The 23,830-nt window shown below is 45.2% G+C and overlaps 1 protein-coding gene across 1 annotated transcript in view; it reads right to left on the reverse strand.

Annotated features, from left to right (window-relative positions):
• LOC129810504 (ATP-binding cassette sub-family C member 3-like) overlaps nt 1-23,830 on the reverse strand; it is a 76,552-nt gene that overhangs the window by 50,891 nt on the left and 1,831 nt on the right. The gene's annotated exons all lie outside the window — the stretch shown is intronic.

The following is a 23,830-nucleotide window of genomic DNA, read 5'->3' on the forward strand; positions in this document are numbered from 1 at the left end:
AGAACCTATGAGGACAAGACGGACGGAAGTAGAGCACTGTACGAGCCTATGGAATAGGGTGTCATGACGAACTTACCCAGGTCTTGTTTGACCTCCCAGACCACCAGTATTGTATATTATCAGTAGTCAAGACACTTTGTTTAACCGTGTGGAATGTTGCATGACATCAGCTGGCTCAAGAGCCGAGAGGGGGACACATGCACGCAGACGTAAAAATCCTTTGCCTCATTACAACTTCTACGGTTGCTACTTTACTTATTACGTAGAGAGAGATAGTCTTGTAGACTTCCATGGAGGGAAAAAGCACAGCCTTGGGGGTTGGGTTGCATCATGGACACTAAGAACTAAGTAGAGCAACTCAAGGAGACATTGGGAAGCTTCTTGAGATACTTAAACAAAACAGCATTACTCTCAAACTCAGCATATTTAATCCCATGCTGCTTAAATAATATGCTCAAATCGTTTTTGCATGTCTTCTTGAAATGAATCCAAGCTGAAATTAAAATACAGAAAGCTGGGTTTTTCACACTCAACAGTTTCCTGTGTTTATCATGAATGGTCAACCATCCAAAGGACATCCAGCCAATTTGACAGAAATGTGGGAAGCATTGGAGTCAACATGGACCAGCATCCCTGTGGAACGCTTTCGACATCTTGTAGAGTCCATGTCCAGACAAATTGAGGCTGTTCTAAATTTGGGGATATATTTTCCCACAACTGTCCCAGAGTCTATTTGGAATAGACTATTTATTTCTCTACAAGCTGACCAATAGAATAGGTAAACCTTTCTTCTATGGGAGACAGTAGATTGACAGGCTAGTGATTTTGATGTTCGTTACTTGTCTTGTTGTCTGAGGAAAAGTTAATGTGGACAGTCATTCAAACACCTTCAAAGCGCTCATCAGAATTAGGTAAGAATTACCGCACGTCGCTGCATCCTAGACGTGCATGTACTGTTAATATGAATTAGCATCATCTAAAAGGGATTTCTGTCATTCTGAGCACCGTGGGTGGACGCCCTAATCAGGTTATTCACCCAACGCATATGGGTCCGGTCAATTAAAATGTTGCTGGTAAAATGTCTGGCGCCACAACAGAAAGCATGATCCACTATCACATCTACTCATCTTGTGGTTTTGTAGTATCAGACAGTGCTAACAAATACTGCTTTAAAATTACATCTAAGCACAAGAGTGAAGCGTATACAAATCACTATTTCACAGTCTACCTCAAAAGACCTCTATGAAAAGGCAGGATTCTTTGCACTTCAGGCTAAATACTATGTAACAAATGTGAATGCGGAACGATATCTTGAATATTTCTGTATTTATAGCCTATGGTCATAGTTAGCTATCTTAACATAGAATGGATTTAAGTTAATTAAAACAGAGTCAGTGAGACTGGACAACAAAGCTGGGACTCATAACGAACACAAATTATGTCTAATTATATTTATGTCAGGGGTCATGTCCTTTTAATCAAATTTGGGCAAAATAAATGTAATATATTACAGGTTGGTGTACATACAGTATGCAAATAAGGTTACTTGCCAGTCAAAGTCAGTTATAACTCCTTATGACAGCTGCCACGTCAGTCTTATGACAGCTGCCATGAATGCATTTCAGGACCAGCCAGTGGTGAATGCGTTTCAGGACCAGCCAGTGGTGAATGCGTTTCAGGACCAGCCAGTGGTGAATGCGTTTCAGGACCAGCCAGTGGTGAATGCGTTTCACGACCAGCCAGTGGTGAATGCGTTTCACGACCAGCCAGTGGTGAATGCGTTTCAGCACCAGCCAGTGGTGAACGCGTTTCAGGACCAGCCAGTGGTGAACGCGTTTCAGGACCAGCCAGTGGTGAACGCGTTTCAGGACCAGCCAGTGGTGAACGCGTTTCACGACCAGCCAGTGGTGAACGCGTTTCACGACCAGCCAGTGGTGAACGCGTTTCACGACCAGCCAGTGGTGAATGCGTTTCACGACCAGCCAGTGGTGAATGCGTTTCACGACCAGCCAGTGGTGAATGCGTTTCACGACCAGCCAGTGGTGAATGCGTTTCAGGACCAGCCAGTGGTGAATGCGTTTCAGGACCAGCCAGTGGTGAATGCGTTTCAGGACCAGCCAGTGGTGAATGCGTTTCAGGACCAGCCAGTGGTGAATGCGTTTCAGGACCAGCCAGTGGTGAATGCGTTTCAGGACCAGCCAGTGGTGAATGCGTTTCAGGACCAGCCAGTGGTGAATGCGTTTCAGGACCAGCCAGTGGTGAATGCGTTTCAGGACCAGCCAGTGGTGAATGCGTTTCAGGACCAGCCAGTGGTGAATGCGTTTCAGGACCAGCCAGTGGTGAATGCGTTTCAGGACCAGCCAGTGGTGAATGCGTTTCAGGACCAGCCAGTGGTGAAAGCGTTTCAGGACCAGCCAGTGGTGAAAGCGTTTCAGGACCAGCCAGTGGTGAATGCGTTTCAGGACCAGCCAGTGGTGAATGCGTTTCAGGACCAGCCAGTGGTGAATGTGTTTGAGTGAACAGAGCAGAAGAGGCCCACCCCCAGATAAACACAGCTGCCTATGTTTCTGCCTGTCAACACACCTATGAGGGGTGTGTGTGTGCCCTAATCATGCATTTTCTCATCACCATACACATTAACTACAAGTCTATGGATGACTTAATTCTAATGCGAAAATTATATGCAATTCCTTTTCCTCAACGGGTATGCATTTTTTGTGACAAAATTCAAAGTTATATATTGCATTATCCTTATCATGATTGAGTATGGATAATGTCAGCCAATTTGATAAATAAATAGCAAAGAGTGTTAAATATTTCATTTCCATGGTACTATCCAGTACAACACTAACATATTTTAAAAACTAAATACTTAAATGACAAATAATTTCTCATGTTTGCCATTTAATTTCCTTGTTGTGATTAGCATGACCTGGGACAACAAGAAAAAGATGAGGTGAAGCTGTATTATATATACAAACACACTGAATAACGCAGATAATCTTTGCTATGCTGGAAAATGAGAGACATGCACAATTAACCATCACCAATTATTTTATTAAGGATATACCTTACTGTACCCTTGGTGACCTGTGATAGAGACATTGTCCTAAAGGTAACAGTCATTCTTGTTCTTAGAAACACCTGTGTTCAACAAAACAAGTTACTATCTACAAAGTCTTCGCCTCCTGTAGGTTTCCTTGATAACGTTTTACAACACATAGGATTGCAGAAACTTATTGAATAGCAAGAACATTTCTATATTGTTGTTATGTTAGCACAACATCTTACACGGAACCCAAACCGGCTGTGCATAAATATATTTTGTTCTCCTACACCAAACGCGATCACGACACGCAGGTTAAAATATCAAGACAAATTCTGAACCAATGAAATTAATTTGGGGACAGGTCGAAAAGGACTAAACATGTATGGCAATTTAGCTAGTTAGCTTGCACTTGCTAGTTAATTTGTCCTATTTAGCTAGCTAATTTGTCCTGGGATATAAACATTGAGTTGTTATTTTACTTGAAATGCACAAGGTCCTCTACTCCGACAATTAATCCACACATAAAACGGTCAACCGAATCGTTTCTCGTCATCTCTCCTCCTTCCAGCTGTTACGTTCCCCAGTTTCTGTTTTGTATTTGAGTGTGTGTGTTTCAGGAGATGGCTTCCTGGAAGCCTCCCCAACCAGCTGATTGGTCGACCCCAGGCTAATTGATGATTGGAGCTGACCCCACCCCCTCGTCAAGAAGCAGCTGACTCTAATCACCATTGCCACCTGAAGATATAAAAGCCAGTGTTCTGTTCAGAAGAAATGATTAGAGATTAGAGAGAAGATTGAATATTTTGGAGAGATTAGAGAGAGAGAATTTTTCTGGAGAATTAGATTATGATATAGTGTTGGTTGTTTAACAGAAAGTGTGGTATGTAATGTGTTAGTTGTTGTTGGTAGCAGCTTTGATATGTTCTGTGTTTGTTTCTTTAGTGGCCTGAGTTAGTTTACTCAGTTTTGTTGTAAAGTGTTTGTGAAATTGTTAATAATTATTCTGTTTAATTTGTTCCCAGGGGGAAGGGAAAGGCACTTAGGGAGTGCTTAGGCAAGAGGCCCGAGGGCATACATATACCCGTAGTATATTCACTGTCTAGGCACACTAGGTAAGACCTGGGCGGACCACCCCCTGTATTTTGGTTTGGGCACCAGGTGGTGCTAAATTAGGTAAGTTAAGTGGGTAGGCAGGTTAGATAGGAGAGGGGGAGCTTTGATATTTACTTTCTTTCCTTTGGTTCTGTCCAGCCCCTTTTCCCCATATTACCGTGTAGGAAATAAATCTTAGTAACGGTAAATTCTGCCTTTGTCGTCCTTTCTCGCACCTACGCTCGCACCTACGGTCCATACCTCTTTCGCTTCACGGAGAGTTGAGTTGCAGCAGGGAGTTGCGTTCCTTCTTTATAGAGGCGTGCGTAACACCAGCCTTTTTCATCTTTGAACTTATATGGCAATTGGCATCTACACTTTCATAGTATTACCACGACAACTGGCAAAACATTTAGTCTTTCAATCACCCACGTGGGTATAACCAATGAGGAGATGGCACGTGGGTACCTGCTTCTATAAACCAGTGAGGAGATGGGAGAGGCAGGACTTGCAGCGCGATCTGCGTCAGAAATAGGAATGACTTCTATTTTAGCGTCACAGACTATCGTTGGCGCGCACGAGCATGGTGGGTGCAATTGAATAACATGGATTTCTAAATTTATTTTGCAACGCTTGTGCACGCGACGTGTCCGGTCTGGTCAGCTTGTTACTGAACATGTGACTAGTGGGAACAAAGTGGCACTGTAATTGACTGAACACATCAAGCAGTTCAGGGACAATGGATAATCCTGCCCTCTTCCTCCTCATCAGTACAGTTAGAAATATTAGTACTATCATTGGATGATATTCCTTTTCGGTTTCTATCAGATCCAGAGACGGGTCATAGGTCATCAGCCTGAACCGCCTGTGAAAAAGGAGCACAAATTATGCAACAAAAAAAAAAGTTAGCATGGATGGAAACCTAAAAACACAGATTTTCAATGTCCAATTCAGATATCCTACTGTTTTGATATTGTTCACAATAACTGTATGCACCGGTTTAGTGCATGTTGTCATAACCATTCATTCACTCAATTTACCCAAGTGTGGGCTTATTGAATAGTTCAATGAGGTGTTATAGCACAGGTAGGGATGACAATGTTCACTGTCTCCCATTTGGCAAGAAAGAGGAACACTTAACTAGACTAACCAATTGTACAAATCCATTGCTATTTAGTCCATGAAGGGAAGTAGCCAGATGGAAGAATGGTCTGCAGACTAGATCATCTTGTCCCTTACAATCTTTGGTACTGTCCCCTGTGGGATTCAATACTGTAACATTTACAATATTTACTGGCATGCAAACAAAAGCTTGACTTGCAATAAACAAAATGGCACATACAAGAGGATCATGGTTCTACAATATGAATAGAATTACATTTCATTTTACTCTGGACAGCACCATGCTGTAGAGTAGCCCTTATATCAAGGGAGTTTAATTAAGCTGGACCAGGGTGCACCGGGCTGTGGCCCGTCACGTGAACAGGCAAGGTGAGGGAGGAGCGCCCTGCTGAAATCGAACTGTCGCCAGGTCGTATTGTCAACAAGACAGCATGGTTCATCGTTCAGAAACACACATGTATTGGACTTGTAGTTAAGGCAGCCCCCCACCACCTCTCTGATTCAGAGTTAGTTGAATGCATTCAGTTGTGCAACTGACTAGGTATCCCCCCTTTCCCTTATGACTTTCAAACATACAGTGCACAGTACCTACCTCTATGCTTGCAACCTCTGCCTCCTCTCTATCCAAGTAGTAGTGCCTGATATGGTACTACTACGATGATACTACTATATACTCCTGAGGTGCTGACCTGTTGCACCCTAGACAACCACTGTGATTATTATTATTTGACCCTGCTGGTCATTTATGAACATTTGAACATCTTGGCCATGTTCATATTGGCCTGTACACCTGCATTGCTTGCTGTTTGGGGGTTTTAGGCTGGGTTTCTGTACAGCACTTTGTGACATCAGCCGATGTAAGAAGGGCTTTATGAATACATTTGATTTGATATGGGATACCTACTTGTACATGTGCTAACCTCTCTCCTGCAGTCACATCTGGAACTCTTAAACACACAGACATGCTGACACAGACACACATACAGTGTGAGAGCTGGGCCAAAAAAATAACAAAATGTTATATTGTACATGTGACGTTAGACTATATAGTCCGATGACACGCTTTCAGATAATTCCCTTGTTTTTGAATAGCCACATACTCTACAGGGGATCACTAATGGTAACATCAGTCCATCATAACTTGCTAGCTATTTGTAGTGGAAAATAACCAATGCTAGTAATCCAGCTAATGATTTCAATGCACCTTCCAAATGTGAAATTAAAAGACAAAAAAAAGCCACTTACCGTACCTCAAGGGGTTCCACGATGTAGCTGGCTAACGTTAGCCAGTAGTGTTAGCCTGTAGTGCCTCTTCATAGCCAGCTAGCTATCTAGCCTACTACAGGTAGCTAGCTACATAAACTCAGGAAAAAAAGAAACGTCCCTTTTTCAGAACCCTGTCTTTCAAAGATAATTTGTAAAAATCCAAATAACTTCACAGATCTTCATTGTAAAGGGCTTAAACACTGTTTCCCATGCTTGTTCAATGAACCATAAACAAGTAATGAACATGCACCTGTGGAACGGTCGTTAAAACACTAACAGCTTACAGACGGTAGGCAATTAAGGTCACAGTTATGAAAACTTAGGACACTAAAGAGGCCTTTCTGCCAACTCTGAAAAACACAAATAGAAAGATGCCCAGGGTCCCTGCGTGAACATGCCTTAGGCATACTGCAAGGAGGCATGAGGACTCCAGATGTGGCCAGGGCAATAAATTGCAATGTCCGTACTGTGAGACGCCCAAGACCGCGCTACAGGGAGACAGGACGTACATCTGATCGTTCTCGCAGTGGTAGACCACGTATAACATCGGCACAGGATCGGTACATCCGAACATCACACCTGTGGGACAGGTACAGGATGGCAATAACAACTGCCCGAGTTACACCAGGAACGCACAATCCCCCCCATCAGTGCTCAGACTGTCCACAATAGGCTGAGAGAGGCTGGACAAAGCTTGTAGGCTGTTGTAAGGCAGGTCTTCACCAGACATCACCGGCAACAACGTCGCCTAATGGCACAAACCCACCGTCGCTGGACCAGACAGGACTGGCAAAACGTGCTCTTCACTGACGAGTCGCGGTTTTGTCTCACCAGGGATTCGCGTTTATCGTCTAAGGAATGAGCGTTACACCGAGGCCTGTATTCTGGAGCGGGATCGATTTGGAGGTGGAGGGTCCGTCATGGTCTGGGGCGGTGTGTCTCAGCATCATCGGACTGAGCTTGTTGTCATTGCAGGCAATCTCAACGCTGTGCGTCACAGGGAAGACATCCTCCTCCCTCATGTGGTACCTTTCCTGCAGGCTCATACTGACATGACCCTCTAGCAGGACAATGCCACCAGCCATACTGCTCGTTCTGTGCATGATTTACTGCAATACAGGAATTCAGTGTTCTGCCATGGCCAGCGAAGAGCCCGGTCCTCAAGCCCATTGAGATGGGATCTGTTGGATCGGAGGGTGAGGGCTATGGCCATTCCCCCCAGAAATGTCCGGGAACTTGCAGGTGCCTTGGTGGAAGAGTGGGGTAACATCTCACAGCAAGAACTGGCAAATCTGGTGCAGTCCATGAGGAGGAGATGCACTGCAGTACTTAATGCAGCTGGTGGCCACACCAGATACTGACTGTTACTTTTGATTTTGACCCCCCCTTTGTTCAGGGACACGTTATTCCATTTCTGTTAAGATTGCTGAAAATAAACACAGTTGACAGTGAGAGGGCATTTCTTTTTTTTGCTGAGTTTATAATAGTCAATTAGCCATATTAGCTAACTCGTAGTAGTCCCCTCCGCTGAGCTCTATAGTCCTCTCCCGGGAGCTCCTCGCACACACTGGCTGTTCTTTATTTTCCCGTGGCGTTTCATACTGGTTGCTGTTGCCAGGACAGCCCCAAAACACGCCACATCGATACCATTGATCGATACAGCCACGACCGAAGATGACTGTTGCCAGGACAGCCCCAAAACACGCCACATCGATACCGTATGCCTCATTGATCGCCACGACCGAAGATGACTGTTGCCAGCAAGCACAACCTCTTCCGCCTCATGTTACCCAAACACCTCCCGCAGCGTTTCACAATCAACACAAGTCAAAAAACGATATAGCAAATGAGGAAACTAAAGTCTTAAACCACACACAGTATGGAAAGGAATTATTGATCATTAATTTTGTTTTTGTCACAACTCAGGCTAAATCACAACAAGGATATGAAATTGCAAACATGAGAAATGTAATTTAAGTTTAAGTTAAATGTGTTAGTATTGTACTGGATAATATCATGGAAATTAAATAATAAACCCAATTTGCTATTTATTTTTCAAAATGGGCAGACATTATCCATATTCAAATCATGAAAATGATAATGTAATATATATTTTTTTGCATTTCAATTTGAATTGGTGTCACAAAAAAAAAAAGTATATCCACTTAGAAAAAGGAATTCCAAACAGAATATTGATTTGTCATTTGACCATTTGCATTTCGGCAGCTAAATGCTTCCATAATTTACTGCAGGAAGTGAAAAACCAAAAAGGCAAGGCACACACTATCCATGTACCATGCATTGCATCTCACAGACTGATCCACCACTTCTAGTCATTGACAGACAGTGGAGTCTATTTGGCCATTTCTGTCATGTTTGAGTATACACATGCCAGGTGTTCTTGTAATGGTCTTCAGTATAGCATGGAAAATAAGACCCCGGCTGGACAGTAAAATGTATAAATATTTGGAAATACTCTAAGCAAGTCATCATTTATTTGTAGATATTCAAGGTTACTTTGTTAAGATGCCATTTTAAATCCAAATAAATAACTCACAGGCACATGTACCATTCCTTCCTTAGTAAACCAGTATAAACCAGTTGACATCATGGGATGCGGCACTATAGCTATCCCCTATAGCTACACATAGAATTAATGGCATTTACCTTCAGCCCATCTGCTTAATAGACAGGGTTTAAGAGGAGGACAGGCCCGGGTTTAAGAGGAGGACAGGGTTTAAGAGGAGGCCCGGGTTTAAGAGGAGGACAGGCCAGGGTTTAAGAGGAGGACAGGCCCGGGTTTAAGAGGAGGACAGGGTTTAAGAGGAGGGCAGGCCAGGCCCGGGTTTAAGAGGAGGACAGGCCCGGGTTTAAGAGGAGGACAGGCCAGGGTTTAAGAGGAGGACAGGCCAGGGTTTAAGAGGAGGGCAGGCCAGGCCAGGGTTTAAGAGGAGGACAGGCCAGGCCAGGGTTTAAGAGGAGGCCAGGGTTTAAGAGGAGGACAGGGTTTAAGAGGAGGACAGGGTTTAAGAGGAGGACAGGCCAGGGTTTAAGAGGAGGACAGGCCAGGGTTTAAGAGGAGGCCAGGGTTTAAGAGGAGGACAGGCCCGGGTTTAAGAGGAGGACAGGACAGGGTTTAAGAGGAGGACAGGGTTTAAGAGGAGGACAGGCCAGGGTTTAAGAGGAGGACAGGGTTTAAGAGGAGGACAGGCCAGGGTTTAAGAGGAGGACTGGGTTTAAGAGGAGGACAGGCCAGGGTTTAAGAGGAGGACAGGCCAGGGTTTAAGAGGAGGACAGGCCAGGGTTTAAGAGGAGGACAGGCCAGGGTTTAAGAGGAGGACAGGCCAGGGTTTAAGAGGAGGCCAGGGTTTAAGAGGAGGACAGGCCCGGGTTTAAGAGGAGGACAGGCCAGGGTTTAAGAGAAGAACAGGCCAGGGTTTAAGAACAGGCCAGGGTTTAAGAACAGGCCAGGGTTTAAGAACAGGCCAGGGTTTAAGAGGAGGCCAGGCCAGGGTTTAAGAACAGGCCAGGGTTTAAGAGGAGGCCAGGCCAGGGTTTAAGAACAGGCCAGGGTTTAAGAGGAGGCCAGGCCAGGGTTTAAGAGGAGGCCAGGGTTTAAGAGGAGGCCAGGGTTTAAGAGGAGGCCAGGGTTTAAGAGGAGGCCAGGGTTTAAGAGGAGAACAGGCCAGGGTTTAAGAGGAGAACAGGCCAGGGTTTAAGAGGAGAACAGGCCAGGGTTTAAGAGGAGAACAGGCCAGGGTTTAAGAGGAGAACAGGCCAGGGTTTAAGAGGAGAACAGGCCAGGGTTTAAGAGAAGAACAGGCCAGGGTTTAAGAGGAGGACAGGCCAGGGTTTAAGAGGAGAACAGGCCAGGGTTTAAGAGGAGAACAGGCCAGGGTTTAAGAGGAGGGCAGGCCAGGGTTTAAGAGGAGGACAGGCCAGGGTTTAAGAGGAGGGCAGGCCAGGGTTTAAGAGGAGGGCAGGCCAGGGTTTAAGAGGAGGGCAGGCCAGGGTTTAAGAGGAGGGCAGGCCAGGGTTTAAGAGGAGGACAGGCCAGGGTTTAAGAGGAGGCCAGGCCAGGGTTTAAGAGGAGGACAGGCCAGGGTTTAAGAGGAGGAGAGGCCAGGGTTTAAGAGGAGGAGAGGCCAGGGTTTAAGAGGAGGAGAGGCCAGGGTTTAAGAGGAGGCCAGGGTTTAAGAGGAGGACAGGCCGGGGTTTAAGCGGAGAACAGGCCGGGGTTTAAGAGGAGGACAGGCCGGGGTTTAAGAGGAGGACAGGCCGGGGTTTAAGAGGAGGACAGGCCAGGGTTTAAGAGGAGGACAGGCCGGGGTTTAAGCGGAGAACAGGCCGGGGTTTAAGAGAAGGACAGGCCGGGGTTTAAGCGGAGAACAGGCCGGGGTTTAAGCTTAGAACAGGCCAGGGTTTAAGAGGAGAACAGGCCAGGGTTTAAGAGGAGAACAGGCCAGGGTTTAAGAGGAGAACAGGCAAGGGTTTAAGAGGAGGACAGGCCAGGGTTTAAGAGGAGAACAGGCCAGGGGGTTTAAGAGGAGGGCAGGCCAGGGTTTAAGAGGAGGGCAGGCCAGGGTTTAAGAGGAGGGCAGGCCAGGGTTTAAGAGGAGGACAGGCCAGGGTTTAAGAGGAGGACAGGCCAGGGTTTAAGAGGAGGACAGGCCAGGGTTTAAGAGGAGGACAGGCCAGGGTTTAAGAGGAGGACAGGCCAGGGTTTAAGAGGAGGACAGGCCAGGGTTTAAGAGGAGGACAGGCCAGGGTTTAAGAGGAGAGGAGGCCAGGCCAGGGTTTAAGAGGAGAGGAGGCCAGGGTTTAAGAGGAGAACAGGCCGGGGTTTAAGCGGAGAACAGGCCAGGGTTTAAGAGAACAGGCCAGGGTTTAAGAGGAGGGCAGGCCAGGGTTTAAGAGGAGGACAGGCCAGGCCAGGGTTTAAGAGGAGAACAGGGTTTAAGAGGAGGACAGGCCAGGGTTTAAGAGGAGGACATGCCAGGGTTTAAGAGAAGAACAGGCCAGGGTTTAAGAGGACAGGATTTAAGAGGACAGGATTTAAGAGGAGGCCAGGGTTTAAGAGGAGGACAAGCCAGGGTTTAAGAGGAGGGCAGGCCAGTGTTTAAGAGGACAGGCCAGGGTTTAAGAGGAGGGCAGGCCAGGGTTTAAGAGGAGGCCAGGGTTTAAGAGGAGGCCAGGCCAGGGTTTAAGAGGAGAACAGGCCAGGGTTTAAGAGGACAGGATTTAAGAGGACAGGATTTAAGAGGAGGCCAGGGTTTAAGAGGAGGACAAGCCAGGGTTTAAGAGGAGGACAGGCCAGGGTTTAAGAGGAGGACAGGCCAGGGTTTAAGAGGAGGACAGGCCAGGGTTTAACCTGTCTAGGATGAGTGTGCCGCTAGCGGCACTCCCCCCCCACCCCCACTGAAAAACCAGTGCCGCGAAATTCAAAAAAAATATTTTTTTTTAATATTTAACTTTCACACATTAAAGTCCAATACAGCTAATGAAAGACACAGATCTTGTGAATCCAGTCAACATGTCCGATTTTTAAAATGTTTTACAGGGAAGACACAATATGTAAAGATGTACATCTATTACCTAAAAACACATTAGCATAATCCACCATCTTTTATTTGTCCACCAACACCAGTAGCCATCACCAATTCGGCTAAACTAAGATATTTATAGCCCCTAACCAAGAAAAAAACTCATTAGATGACAGTCTGATAACATATTTATGGTATGGGATAGGTTTTGTTAGAAAAAAGTGCATATTTCAGGTAGATGGCATAGGTTACAATTGCACCCACCGTCACAAATGGAATAGAAAAACTACTTAGAGCAACGTGTTTACCTACTTACTAATCATCAAACATTTCGTAAAAATACACAGCATACACGAATCGAAAGACACAGATCCTGTGAATACAGACAATATTTCAGATTTTCTAAGTGTCTTACAGCGAAAACACAATAAATCGTTATATTAGCATAGCACATAGCAGCCCAGCATTGATTCTAGCCAAAGTGAGCGATAAAAGTCAACATCGCCAAAATATATAAATTTTTTCACTAACCTTCTCAGAATTCTTCAGATGACACTCCTGTAACATCATATTACACAATCCATATAGAGTTTGATCGAAAATGTTTATATTTAGCCACCAAAATCATGGTTAGACAATGTGAAATGTAGCTCATCTGGTCAGAAAATGTCCTTGCGCCACTTAGACAGTGATCTACTCTTATACATAAATACTCATAAACGTGACTAAAAAATATAGGGTGGACAGGGATTGATAGACAATTTAATTCTTAATACAATTGCGGAATTACATTTTTTAATTTATCCTTACTTTTCAATACAGTTTGCGCCAAGCGAAGCTACGTCAAAAAACATGGCGTCCTAAGCCACTAAAATGTTTCGACAGAAACACGATTTATCATAATAAAAATGTCCTACTTTGAGCTGTTCTTCCATCAGTATCTTGGGCAAAGGATCCTTTCTTGGGAGTAATCGTCTTTTGGTGGAAAGCTGTCCTCTTGCCATGTGGAAATGCCAACTGCGTTCGGGATGAACTGAAAGCGTGCCCAGCTATTCACAGCGTTAAAGAAATAAATGTCCCAAAATCGCACTAAACGGATATAAATTGCTATAAAACGCTTTAAATTAACTACCTTATGATGTTTTTAACTCCTATAACGAGTAAAAACATGACCGGAAAAATATAACAGGCTAAACTAACGCTTGGAAAAATAGCAGGTCGATGTCCTCCACGCGCATTACGCAGCAAGAAAAGAGTTCCTACCTACAGGGTTTTTTTATTTATAGGGCCTGTGAACGCGCAATCGACCCCATTCAAATCGTCATCACGTAAAGGCATCCAGGGGAAGACGTAAGCAGTGTCCGTATAGTCATAGCAATAACAGTGCCCTTTTAACTGACTCCAGAACAGTGGCCAAAATTTCTGAAAACTGACTCCATGTCAGGGAAATTGCTGTAGAATGGGCTCTGTTCCACTTAGAGACAAAATTTCAACTCCTATAGAAACTATAGACTGTTTTCTATCCAATAATAATAATAATATGCATATTGTACGATCAAGGATTTTGTGGGAAGCCGTTTCAAAAATTACACGATTAGCATAAATAGTCTCAACAGCGCCCCCATCCTCAAATTAAGAGGAGGACAGGCCAGGGTTTAAGAGGAGGACAGGCCAGGGTTTAAGAGGAGGGCAGAACAGGGTTTAAGAGGAGGGCAGAACAGGGTTTAAGAGGAGGGCAGAACAGGGTTTAAGAGGAGGGCAGAACAGGGTTTAAGAGGAGGACAGGGTTTAAGAGGAGGACAGGCCAGGGTTTAAGAGGAGGACAGGCCAGGGTTTAAGAGGAGGACAGGCCAGGGTTTAAGAGGAGGCCAGGCCAGGGTTTAAGAGGAGGCCAGGCCAGGGTTTAAGAGGAGAACAGGCCAGGGTTTAAGAGAAGAACAGGCCAGGGTTTAAGAGAAGAACAGGCCAGGGTTTAAGAGGAGGCCAGGGTTTAAGAGGAGGCCAGGGTTTAAGAGGAGGCCAGGCCAGGGTTTAAGAGGAGGCCAGGCCAGGGTTTAAGAGGAGGCCAGGCCAGGGTTTAAGAGGAGGCCAGGCCCGGGTTTAAGAGGAGGCCAGGCCAGGGTTTAAGAGGAGGCCAGGGCAGGGTTTAAGAGGAGAACAGGCCAGGGTTTAAGAGGAGAACAGGCCAGGGTTTAAGAGGAGAACAGGCCAGGGTTTAAGAGGAGAACAGGCCAGGGTTTAAGAGGAGGAGAGGCCAGGGTTTAAGAGGAGGAGAGGCCAGGGTTTAAGAGGAGGACAGGCCCGGGTTTAAGAGGAAGCCAGGCACGGGTTTAAGATGAGGATAGGGTTTAAGAGCAGGACAGGCCTGGGTTTAAGAGGAGAACAGGGTTTAAGAGGAGGACAGGCCCGGGTTTAAGAGGAGGCCAGGATTTAAGAGGAGGACAGGCCAGGGTTTAAGAGGAGAACAGGCCAGGGTTTAAGAGGAGGACAGGCCCGGGTTTAAGAGGAGGACAGGCCCGGGTTTAAGAGGAGGGCAGGCCAGGGTTTACGAGGAGAACAGGCCAGGGTTTAAGAGGAGAACAGGCCAGGGTTTAAGAGGAGAACAGGCCAGGGTTTAAGAGGAGAACAGGCCAGGGTTTAAGAGGAGGACAGGCCAGGGTTTAAGAGGAGGACAGGCCAGGGTTTAAGAGGAGAACAGGCCAGGGTTTAAGAGGAGAACAGGCCAGGGTTTAAGAGGAGGACAGGGTTTAAGAGGAGGACAGGCCAGGGTTTAAGAGGAGGACAGGCCAGGGTTTAAGAGGAGGACAGAGTTTAAGAGGAGAACAGGCCAGGGTTTAAGAGGAGGCCAGGCCCGGGTTTAAGAGGAGGCCAGGCCCGGGTTTAAGAGGAGGACAGGCCAGGGTTTAAGAGGAGGACAGGCCAGGGTTTAAGAGGAGGACAGGCCAGGGTTTAAGAGGAGGACAGGCCAGGGTTTAAGAGGACAGGCCCGGGTTTAAAAGGAGGCCAGGCCTGGGTTTAAGAGCAGGCCAGGCCCGGGTTTATGAGCAGACAAGGCCAGGGTTTAAGAGCAGGCCAGGCCAGGGTTAAAGCACAGGCCAGGCCAGGGTTAAAGCGCAGGCCAGGCCAGGGTTTAAGAGCAGGCCAGGCTTTAAGAGCAGGCCAGGCCAGGGTTTAAGAGCAGGCCAGGCTTTAAGAGCAGGCCAGGCCAGGGTTTAAGCGCAGGCCAGGCCAGGGTTTAAGAGCAGGACAGGCCCGGGTTTAAGAGGAGGCCAAGACTGAATCATATTAGTATGACGACAGGACAAAAGCAATATACACAGCATGGTACACAGCATGGTTGTGTAAATCGAGGGGACTGAACTGAATGAAGTGACTGAATAACCAAGTTGCTAGCTTGTCATTGTACCACGTGGTCTGTTGCGCCAGAACAGGCACCTCCCCAGTGTGGCAATTAGTATCAATAGTTCAAATAAAGATCACACTAGTGAACAGCCACACAGTGAGTGGTAGGTTGGATTGTAGGTTGTGGTGTGTGAATGGAGGTTGTGGTGTGTGAGTGTTAGGTTGTGGTGTGTAGAATGACAGCTATGGTTAGCTGAAGTATTTATCCACTTGTGTTACACCCCAGCCCTCCTTTCTGTAGGGTGTGCCTGCATGGCACATCAACCCTCAGGCTGGCGGATGCCTTCTTTGCACTAGCAATTGTCTTATCTTTCCCTTTTCTTACCAGCACAGTCCAGAACAGAGCAGCACGTTGTACACGGAGGGTGATCGTCAGTAGCACGCATGTCCCTTTCTCCTGGTTCAAAGTTGAGGAGAGATTGACTGCGTCACTATTGACCTATTGGCGGCAGCAGGAAGCCTTGTAGGGTAGGAGTGTTGTGCCAGTAACCGAAAGGTTGCTGGATCGAATCCCAGAGTTGACAAGGTAACAATCTGTCGTTCTGCCCCTGAGAAAGGCAGTTAACCCACTGTTACCCGGGCGCCGATGACGTGGATGTCGATTAAGGCAGCCCCCCAAACATCTGAACAAATATCACATCACTAGTGGAGTTAATGGCTCTGTTGGTCCAAAGGGAAAGGAGGATACCTAGTCAGTTGTACAACTGAAATGTGTGTTCTGCATTTACCCCCTCTGAATCAGAGAGGTTTGGGGGGGCTGCCTTAAAAATCGACATCATCGGCGCAACCTTTCGGTTACCGGCCCAACGCTCTAACCACTATGGTAGCCTTCTTTTGATGCCAGTGACAAGGCTGATTAGAGAATGAACGCAAATGTTTAGCCGGTCATTATTGCTCACTTTATCATTGTGACCAATTCTGGAATCAAACTGTTGACTTTGTTGTTTAGTAATTAACGTTAATAGTCCTTTTGACATCAACACATCACAATGTCAACAGTCATAGCTTTGCAGCTTCTCCCATCCCCCCCTATAGTGAAAGTGCGTTACACACCCTCTGGTTATGTTGGAAAAAAGGAAGTGTGAGCATGTTTGACAACTTTGCATTGTAAAGGTACCGCATGCAAATAAATCATTGGCTGACACAAGTAAGCCACAGTACTGTAAGTATACTGCTATTTAACAAACCATTTTATGTGAGAACTTGAAACCAACCATGGAGATAATTTAAAGTTCTTTGCAAGACTATTCTAAAAGAATGGCAGCTGAGTACAAAAAGGTTTCTTTTCCCATAACACTCTTAGTTTTGGGTCTGGGTGCCAAGATTGCTCAATAGCTGCAGTCAGTGTTTACGGTGAGTGTGAATTTCCCCATGGCGAATAAAAGTATGAGTCATCTACAGTTGAAGTCAGAAGTTTACATACACCTTAGCAAAATACATTTAAAAACTCAGTTTCACAATTCCTGACATTTTATCCTAGTAACAATTGCCTGTCTTAGGTCAGTTAGGATCACCACTTTATTTTAAGAATGTGAAATGTCAGAATAATAGTAGAGAGAATGATTTATTTCAGCTTTTATTTCTTTCATCACATTCCAAGTGGGTCAGAAGGTTACATACACTCAATTAGTATTTGGTAGCATTGCCTTTAAATTGTTTAACTTGGGTCAAACATTTTGGCTAGCCTTTCACAAGCTCCTAACAATAAGTTGGGTGAATTTTGGCCCATTCCTCCTGACAGAGCTGGTGTAACTGAGTCAGGTGTGTAGGCCTTCTTGCTCACACAGACTTTTTCAGTTCTGCCAACACATTTTCTATAGGATTGAAATCAGGGCTTTGTGATGGCCACTCCAATACCTTGACTTTGTTGTCCTTAAAACCTCTTAAGCCATTTTGCCACAACTTTGGAAATATGCTTGGGGTCATTGTTCATTTGGAAGACCCATTTGCGACCAAGTTTTAACTTCCTGACTGATGTCTTGAGATGTTGCTTCAATATATCCACATAATTTTCCTCCCTCATGATGCCATCTATTTTGTGAAGTGCACCAGTCCCTCCTGCAGCAAAGCACCCCCACAACATGATGCTGCCACCCCCGTGCTTCACAGTTGGGATGGTGTTCTTCGGCTTGCAAGCCTCCCCCTTTTTCCTCCAAACATAACGATGGTCATTATGGCCAAACAGTTCTATTTTTGTTTCATCAGACCAGAGGATATTTCTCCAAAAAAGTAGGATCTTTGTCCACATGTGCAGTTGCAAACCGTAGTCTGGCTTTTTTATGCCGGTTTTGGAGCAGTGGCTTCTTCCTTGCTGAGTGGCCTTTCAGGTTATGTCGATATGGGACTTGTATTACTGTGGATATAGATACTTTTGTACCCATTTCCTCCAGCATCTTCACAAGGTCCTTTGCTGTTGTTCTGGGATTGATTTGCACTTTTCACACCAAAGTACGTTCATCTCTAGGAGACAGAACGTGTCTCCTTCCTGAGCGGTATGACGGCTGCGTGGTCCCATGGTGTTTATACTTGCGTACTATTGTTTGTACAGATGAACGTGGTACCTTCAGGCGTTTGGAAATTGCTCCCAAGCATGAACCAGACTTGTGGAGGTCTACAATTTTTTTTCTGAGGTCTTGGTTGATTTCTTTTGATTTTCCCATGATGTCAAGCAAAGAGGCACTGAGTTTGAAGGTAGGCCTTGAAATACATCCACAGGTACACCTCCAATTGACTCACATGATGTCAATTAGGTTAACAGAAGCTTCTAAAGCCATGACATCATTTTCTGGAATTTTCCAAGCTGTTTAAAAGGCACAGCCAACTTAGTGTATGTAAACTTCTGACCGACTGGAAATGTGACACAGTGAACTATAAGTGAAATAATCTGTCTGTAAACAATTGTTGGAAAAATGACTTGTGTCATGCACAAAGTAGATGTCCTATCCGACTTGCCAAAACTATAGTTTGTTAACAAGAAATTTGTGGAGTGGTTGAAAAACAAGTTTTAAATGACTCCAAACGAAGTGTATGTAAACTTCTGGCTTCAACCGTATATTCTATAACTTTCACAGTGCTGAAAATGTTATTCAGTGGCATTAGAAGCAAGCATTCATAAATGACTTGTCTGATGTCATCTGTGTTCTCTAATGATCCTTATAAACTGGGTGGTTCGAGCCCCTGATCGCTGAAAGCCGCGGTATATCAGACCGCGCTGCATTGTGCCTAAGAACAGCCCTTAGCCGTGGTATATTGGCCATATACCACACACCCCCACTCGGGCCTTATTGCTTAAATATTTAGCTTGTTCTGCCTCTCACTCAGCAAGGCAGTTAACCCACTGTTACCCCGGCGCCGAAGACGTGGATGTCGATTAAGGCAGCCTCCCGCACCTCTCTGATTCAGAGGGGTTGGGTTAAATGCGGAAGACACATTTCAGTTGAATGCATTCAGTTGTACAACTGACTAGGTATCCCCCCTTTCCCTAATTAGCACTTAACATATGTTATGAACAATATGTTATGAACAATATGCACCTAATTGGTATGATGTTGCTGTTGTATGAACATAGGGGGGGTTGGTGCATAAGCATAAAGGTTGGTGTATAAACATAATAATGGCATAGAAGATATCTACAGAAGCCAGCCTGTCTGTACTGCCTATAGTCTGTCCCTAAAGTTGCAAATGGACCAGTGCAAAGCAGTATTGCAAAGTAGTGGTTTCCACCCAACTCTGGTCCTGGGAGTTACTGGGTGTGCAGGCTTTTGTCCGACTAAACACAGCAAGTGGTAGTGCCTTGGAAATATACAGTAAAGGTTAAAACACAGTAGACTTCTATGGAATCCCACTGTTGTTGACACCACTCATCCCACACGCTTCACAAACACAGATCCCCCTCATGTTTTCACTGTCCGTGTGCCCCCTCTTACACAATCTCACTCTCTAACACAAAACACACACCTCTGCATGGGCTCTCCCTCTCACTATACAATCGCCAGATAGTGAGTAACCGGAGGGGATTTGTTAATCAGATCAGTGTTGTGGACTGTCTGCCCTAACTGTCTGCCCTACCAGACAGTTAGCAACACACTGTAAAACACTGATCATGTGGCGTTCACAGATTGAAAAACACTGGAAAACAGTGTTTAGAGCCAAAGAACATTGAATCATGACTTTAAAAGCTAACATTTCCATTTTGAGTAGAGACCTCCAGTGAATGTTCTACTCTGTTTTTTTTACGTGTTGTATATATCTGAAGTCTTTTATCTGAAAATGTGGAGGTTTCAACAATACTTATTATAAAATGGATTTGGGAGGGAGTTATTCACGACAATCGTTTTGGTAATGCCTGCTAACAGTTACATTTGAATTGTCAATACGCATCCGCTGTCCCACAGCGCAACCAGGCAATTCATAACCTTCGTCTCCCCTGAAAACAGAAAAGAGAAGAAGAGTCTAGACGTTATTTCCCCATGCTTCTAGCTTTCTAGCTGATCATTTGATTTTCAGCAGTGGGGGGGGGGGGGTCTTAACCTTGCTTCCTGTCTCTATGAGCTGTGCAACAATGGTGCAGTTTCTGTGATCTCCACTGTGCCATAGAAAATTCATGTGTCCAGACTGACAACTTCTCTGAGCCAGATTCATACATCAGTCTAATTATTGTGGATATATCCAAAGAAAAGAAGTGTACACACACACACACACACACACACACACACACACATTTTGAATTCAGGCTGTAACACAACTAAATATGGAATAAGTCAAGGGGCTCATGATGTATTGCTTAATTAAGGAACCAAAGAAACGTGAATCATCTCTGAAATCTCACAAGCTCATCTGAGGTAATGATAAGTCAATACTGTATCAAAGTGAGGGGAGCCAGAGTCATGATGACTGTAATATATTTTGTCAAGTCAGCATTTCACTAGTTAACAGTGTAAAAAAAAAAAACACTACTGGAGTCTTAAACGGATACTGCGAGATTCTGGCAATTAAGACCTTTTTCTACTTACTCAGAGTCAGATAATCTCGTGGATTAAATGTTTATGTCTCTGTGTGCGGTTTAAAGGAAGTTGCAGCTATTGCTAAATACTGTTAGCGCAATGACTAGAAGTCTACCAGAACAGCGAACATAACCATTCCAAGAGACTTCTATTCTTTGCTTTAACCCTAGTTTCCAGAATCTCACACTATCCCTTTAAAAAGTGGCCGTAGGATATCCCCGAGTCAAACAGCACTGGACCGCTTACAGACACTAAAAACCTCTATATCTATTGTGTCAAAAACTTAGTTTTCCCTTAAATACACTACAATTGGAAGTGAATGAAACTGAAATGAAATGTCCTTAACACACATGGATGTTCACCATTCAGTCTGCTGTCACCATTTCTCTCTTTCGACTAAAGAACTCAGTCACTTCTCAGTTCAGACGTCCTGAACCCAGTTTCTTAAAGACTAATGAACGGCACACACAGTTCAGCCCAGGTCAGCTCTATTCATCTGTAGAATATAAAGAAAGTTGAATCGTGTCTTTAGCTCACTTTTCTACTTTAAAAAAAACTCACCCCACTGAATGTTGTACAAAATGGTTCACTCACAAAATAAAAATCAGCTTTACCGCAAATATCAACAGTACACCTGTTGCAGCAGAGGCAATTACTGGTGAAGAACTGAAGGCTAGGTGTTACGTTATATGCTGTCCATCTGTGTCACGTTATATGCTGTCCATCTGTGTCAAAGACATTACTATAATCCTCCCTAGCCTAGGAGCCTTAAACCACATCGAAGGAGCCACCACTGCACTGCAGTAAAGCCCTTCAGATTCCCTCCCATCCTCTGGACACTAGAACATTCTACGGCAGCCCTTTTAGCGCCCCATTAACATTACATGGGGAATATTTAAATCATGCTGTGTTACTGAATGTCTAAATACTCAATTCTCAGTTGGCCCAACTCTCTAAATATTTGGCTCTAGGTTAGTTTACTGAAGGGGGGGGGGGGGGGGCGGACGATTGTACATTCACAACATTCCACACACACACACACAGGAGAGGGAGCGACGGAGAGTGGGGGACAGAAAGCGAGACAGACAGTACGTACACTGCTCAAAAAATAAAGGGAACACTTAAATAACACAATGTAACTCCAAGTCAATCACACTTCTGTGAAATCAAACTGTCCACTTAGGAAGCAACACTGATTCACAATAAATTTCACATGCTGTTGTGCAAATGGAATAGACAAAAGGTGGAAATTATAGGCAATTAGCAAGACATCCCCCAAAACAGGAGTGATTCTGCATGTGGTGACCACAGACCACTTCTCAGTTCCTATGCTTCCTGGCTGATGTTTGGTCACTTTTGAATGCTGGCGGTGCTCTCAGTCGTGGTAGCATGAGACGGAGTCTACAACCCACACAAGTGGCTCAGGTAGTGCAGTTCATCCAGAATGGCACATCAATGCGAACTGTGGCAAAAAGGTTTGCTGTGTCTGTCAGCGTAGTGTCCAGAGCATGGAGGCGCTACCAGGAGACAGGCCAGTACATCAGGAGACGTGGAGGAGGCCGTAGAGGGCAACAACCCAGCAGCAGGACCGCTACCTCCGCCTTTGTGCAAGGAGGTGCACTGCCAGCGCCCTGCAAAATGACCTCCAGCAGGCCACAAATGTGCATCTCATGCTACCACTAGAGTGAGAGCACCGCCAGCATTCAAAAGTGACCAAAACATCAGCCAGGAAACATAGGAACTGAGAAGTGGTCTGTGGTCACCACCTGCAGAATCACTCCTGTTTTTGGGGGTGTCTTGCTAATTGCCTATAATTTCCACCTTTTGTCTATTCCATTTGCACAACAGCATTTGAAATTTATTGTCAATCAGTGTTGCTTCCTAAGTGGACAGTTTGATTTCACAGAAGTGTGATTGACTTGGAGTTACATTGTGTTGTTTAAGTGTTCCCTTTATTTTTTTGAGCAGTGTATATTCCTTTACTGAGAACATCATTGGTATGATGAGCACATGCTACACAGGGGGCTGATCCTCGGGGCAGGGGGCTGATCCTCGGGGCAAGGGGCTGATCCTCGGGGCAAGGGGCTGATCCTCGGGGCAAGGGGCTGATCCTCGGGGCAAGGGGCTGATCCTCGGGGCTGATCCTCGGGGCAGGGGGCTGATCCTCGGGGCAGGGGGCTGATCCTCGGGGCTCATCCTTGAGGCAGGGGGCTGATCGGCGCAGTCACCTGTGTGTTTCTGTGTTAATCTCAATCCTCTTCACTAAATCCCCCTCTCCCTGCTCTCCCTCCCCAGTCACCCCCTCCCTCTTCCTCTCTCACTGTCCATGTTTGTCTCTTCTCCTCATCAATCCCTTTCTCACTCTCTCTTCCCATATTACCATATCTTGTTAACTACGCCCTGTCTCCTTATACCACTCTCTCTCCCCATCCATCCTCCCTCCCATCTCTCCCCATCCATCCTCCCTCCCATCTCTCCCCATCCATCCTCCCTCCCATCTCATCTTATTTTTTATTTTTTATTTTTGATGGGTAAATTGGTCTAGCAGTCAGCTATCAAAACTTAGTAGTATTCATGGTCGAATTACCGACCGGGGGGGCCCCCCTATTGATTTTGTTCATCACTCTCAGTCAGGTATCATATTAAAAACTGCCAACATTTCTCTACACGGCAAAAATGTGTTTAATTGCAGGAAATTAGTTTAAAAAATGGTTAAATCTTCTCGATGCCCCATGGCAAAATGTGTAGAATTCCAGGAAATGAACTATTAAACATAAGTGTTCTCTCCGCTAAAATGTTTTGCACGCAAGGTGAAAGAATGTCGCCCAGAGGCAGGAAAAGGCTAGGGCCTGCTCTGACTGCATGGTGGGTATGGATGTGGTTAAACTGTGGCCCTTCATGATGAGTTCACATTTTTTGTGGCCCCACCCTCCATCAAAGTTTCCCACCCCTGGTTTAAATCGACAGAAACAGTTTTTCCATCCCGAAAATGACCACTTAGTAAAACAAATTAAATGTAATAAGATCCAATTACTGTTTTTCCTCCATATTAACGGGATAGTGTGAGTCTCGGCAATGAAGCCATTCATCTACTTCCCTAGAGTCAGATCAACAGAAACATCTAACACGCTGTAGACTAGGGGTGTAAAATCCTTTCCATGGACGGCCGAGTGTCTGCTGGTTTATTGTTTTTTTATCCGTTCAATTTAAACCTAGACAACCAGATGAGGGGAGTTCTTTACTAATTAGTGACCTTAATTCATCAAGCAAGTACAAGGGAGGGAAAACCCCGCAGACACTCGGCCCTCCGTGGAATAAGGTTGTTGCGTGCTGTAGACTTCAAGTCATTGTGC

The sequence above is a fragment of the Salvelinus fontinalis genome, chromosome 1, assembly GCF_029448725.1.
Source record: "Salvelinus fontinalis isolate EN_2023a chromosome 1, ASM2944872v1, whole genome shotgun sequence".
In the NCBI taxonomy this organism is placed as follows: Eukaryota; Metazoa; Chordata; class Actinopteri; order Salmoniformes; family Salmonidae; genus Salvelinus; species Salvelinus fontinalis.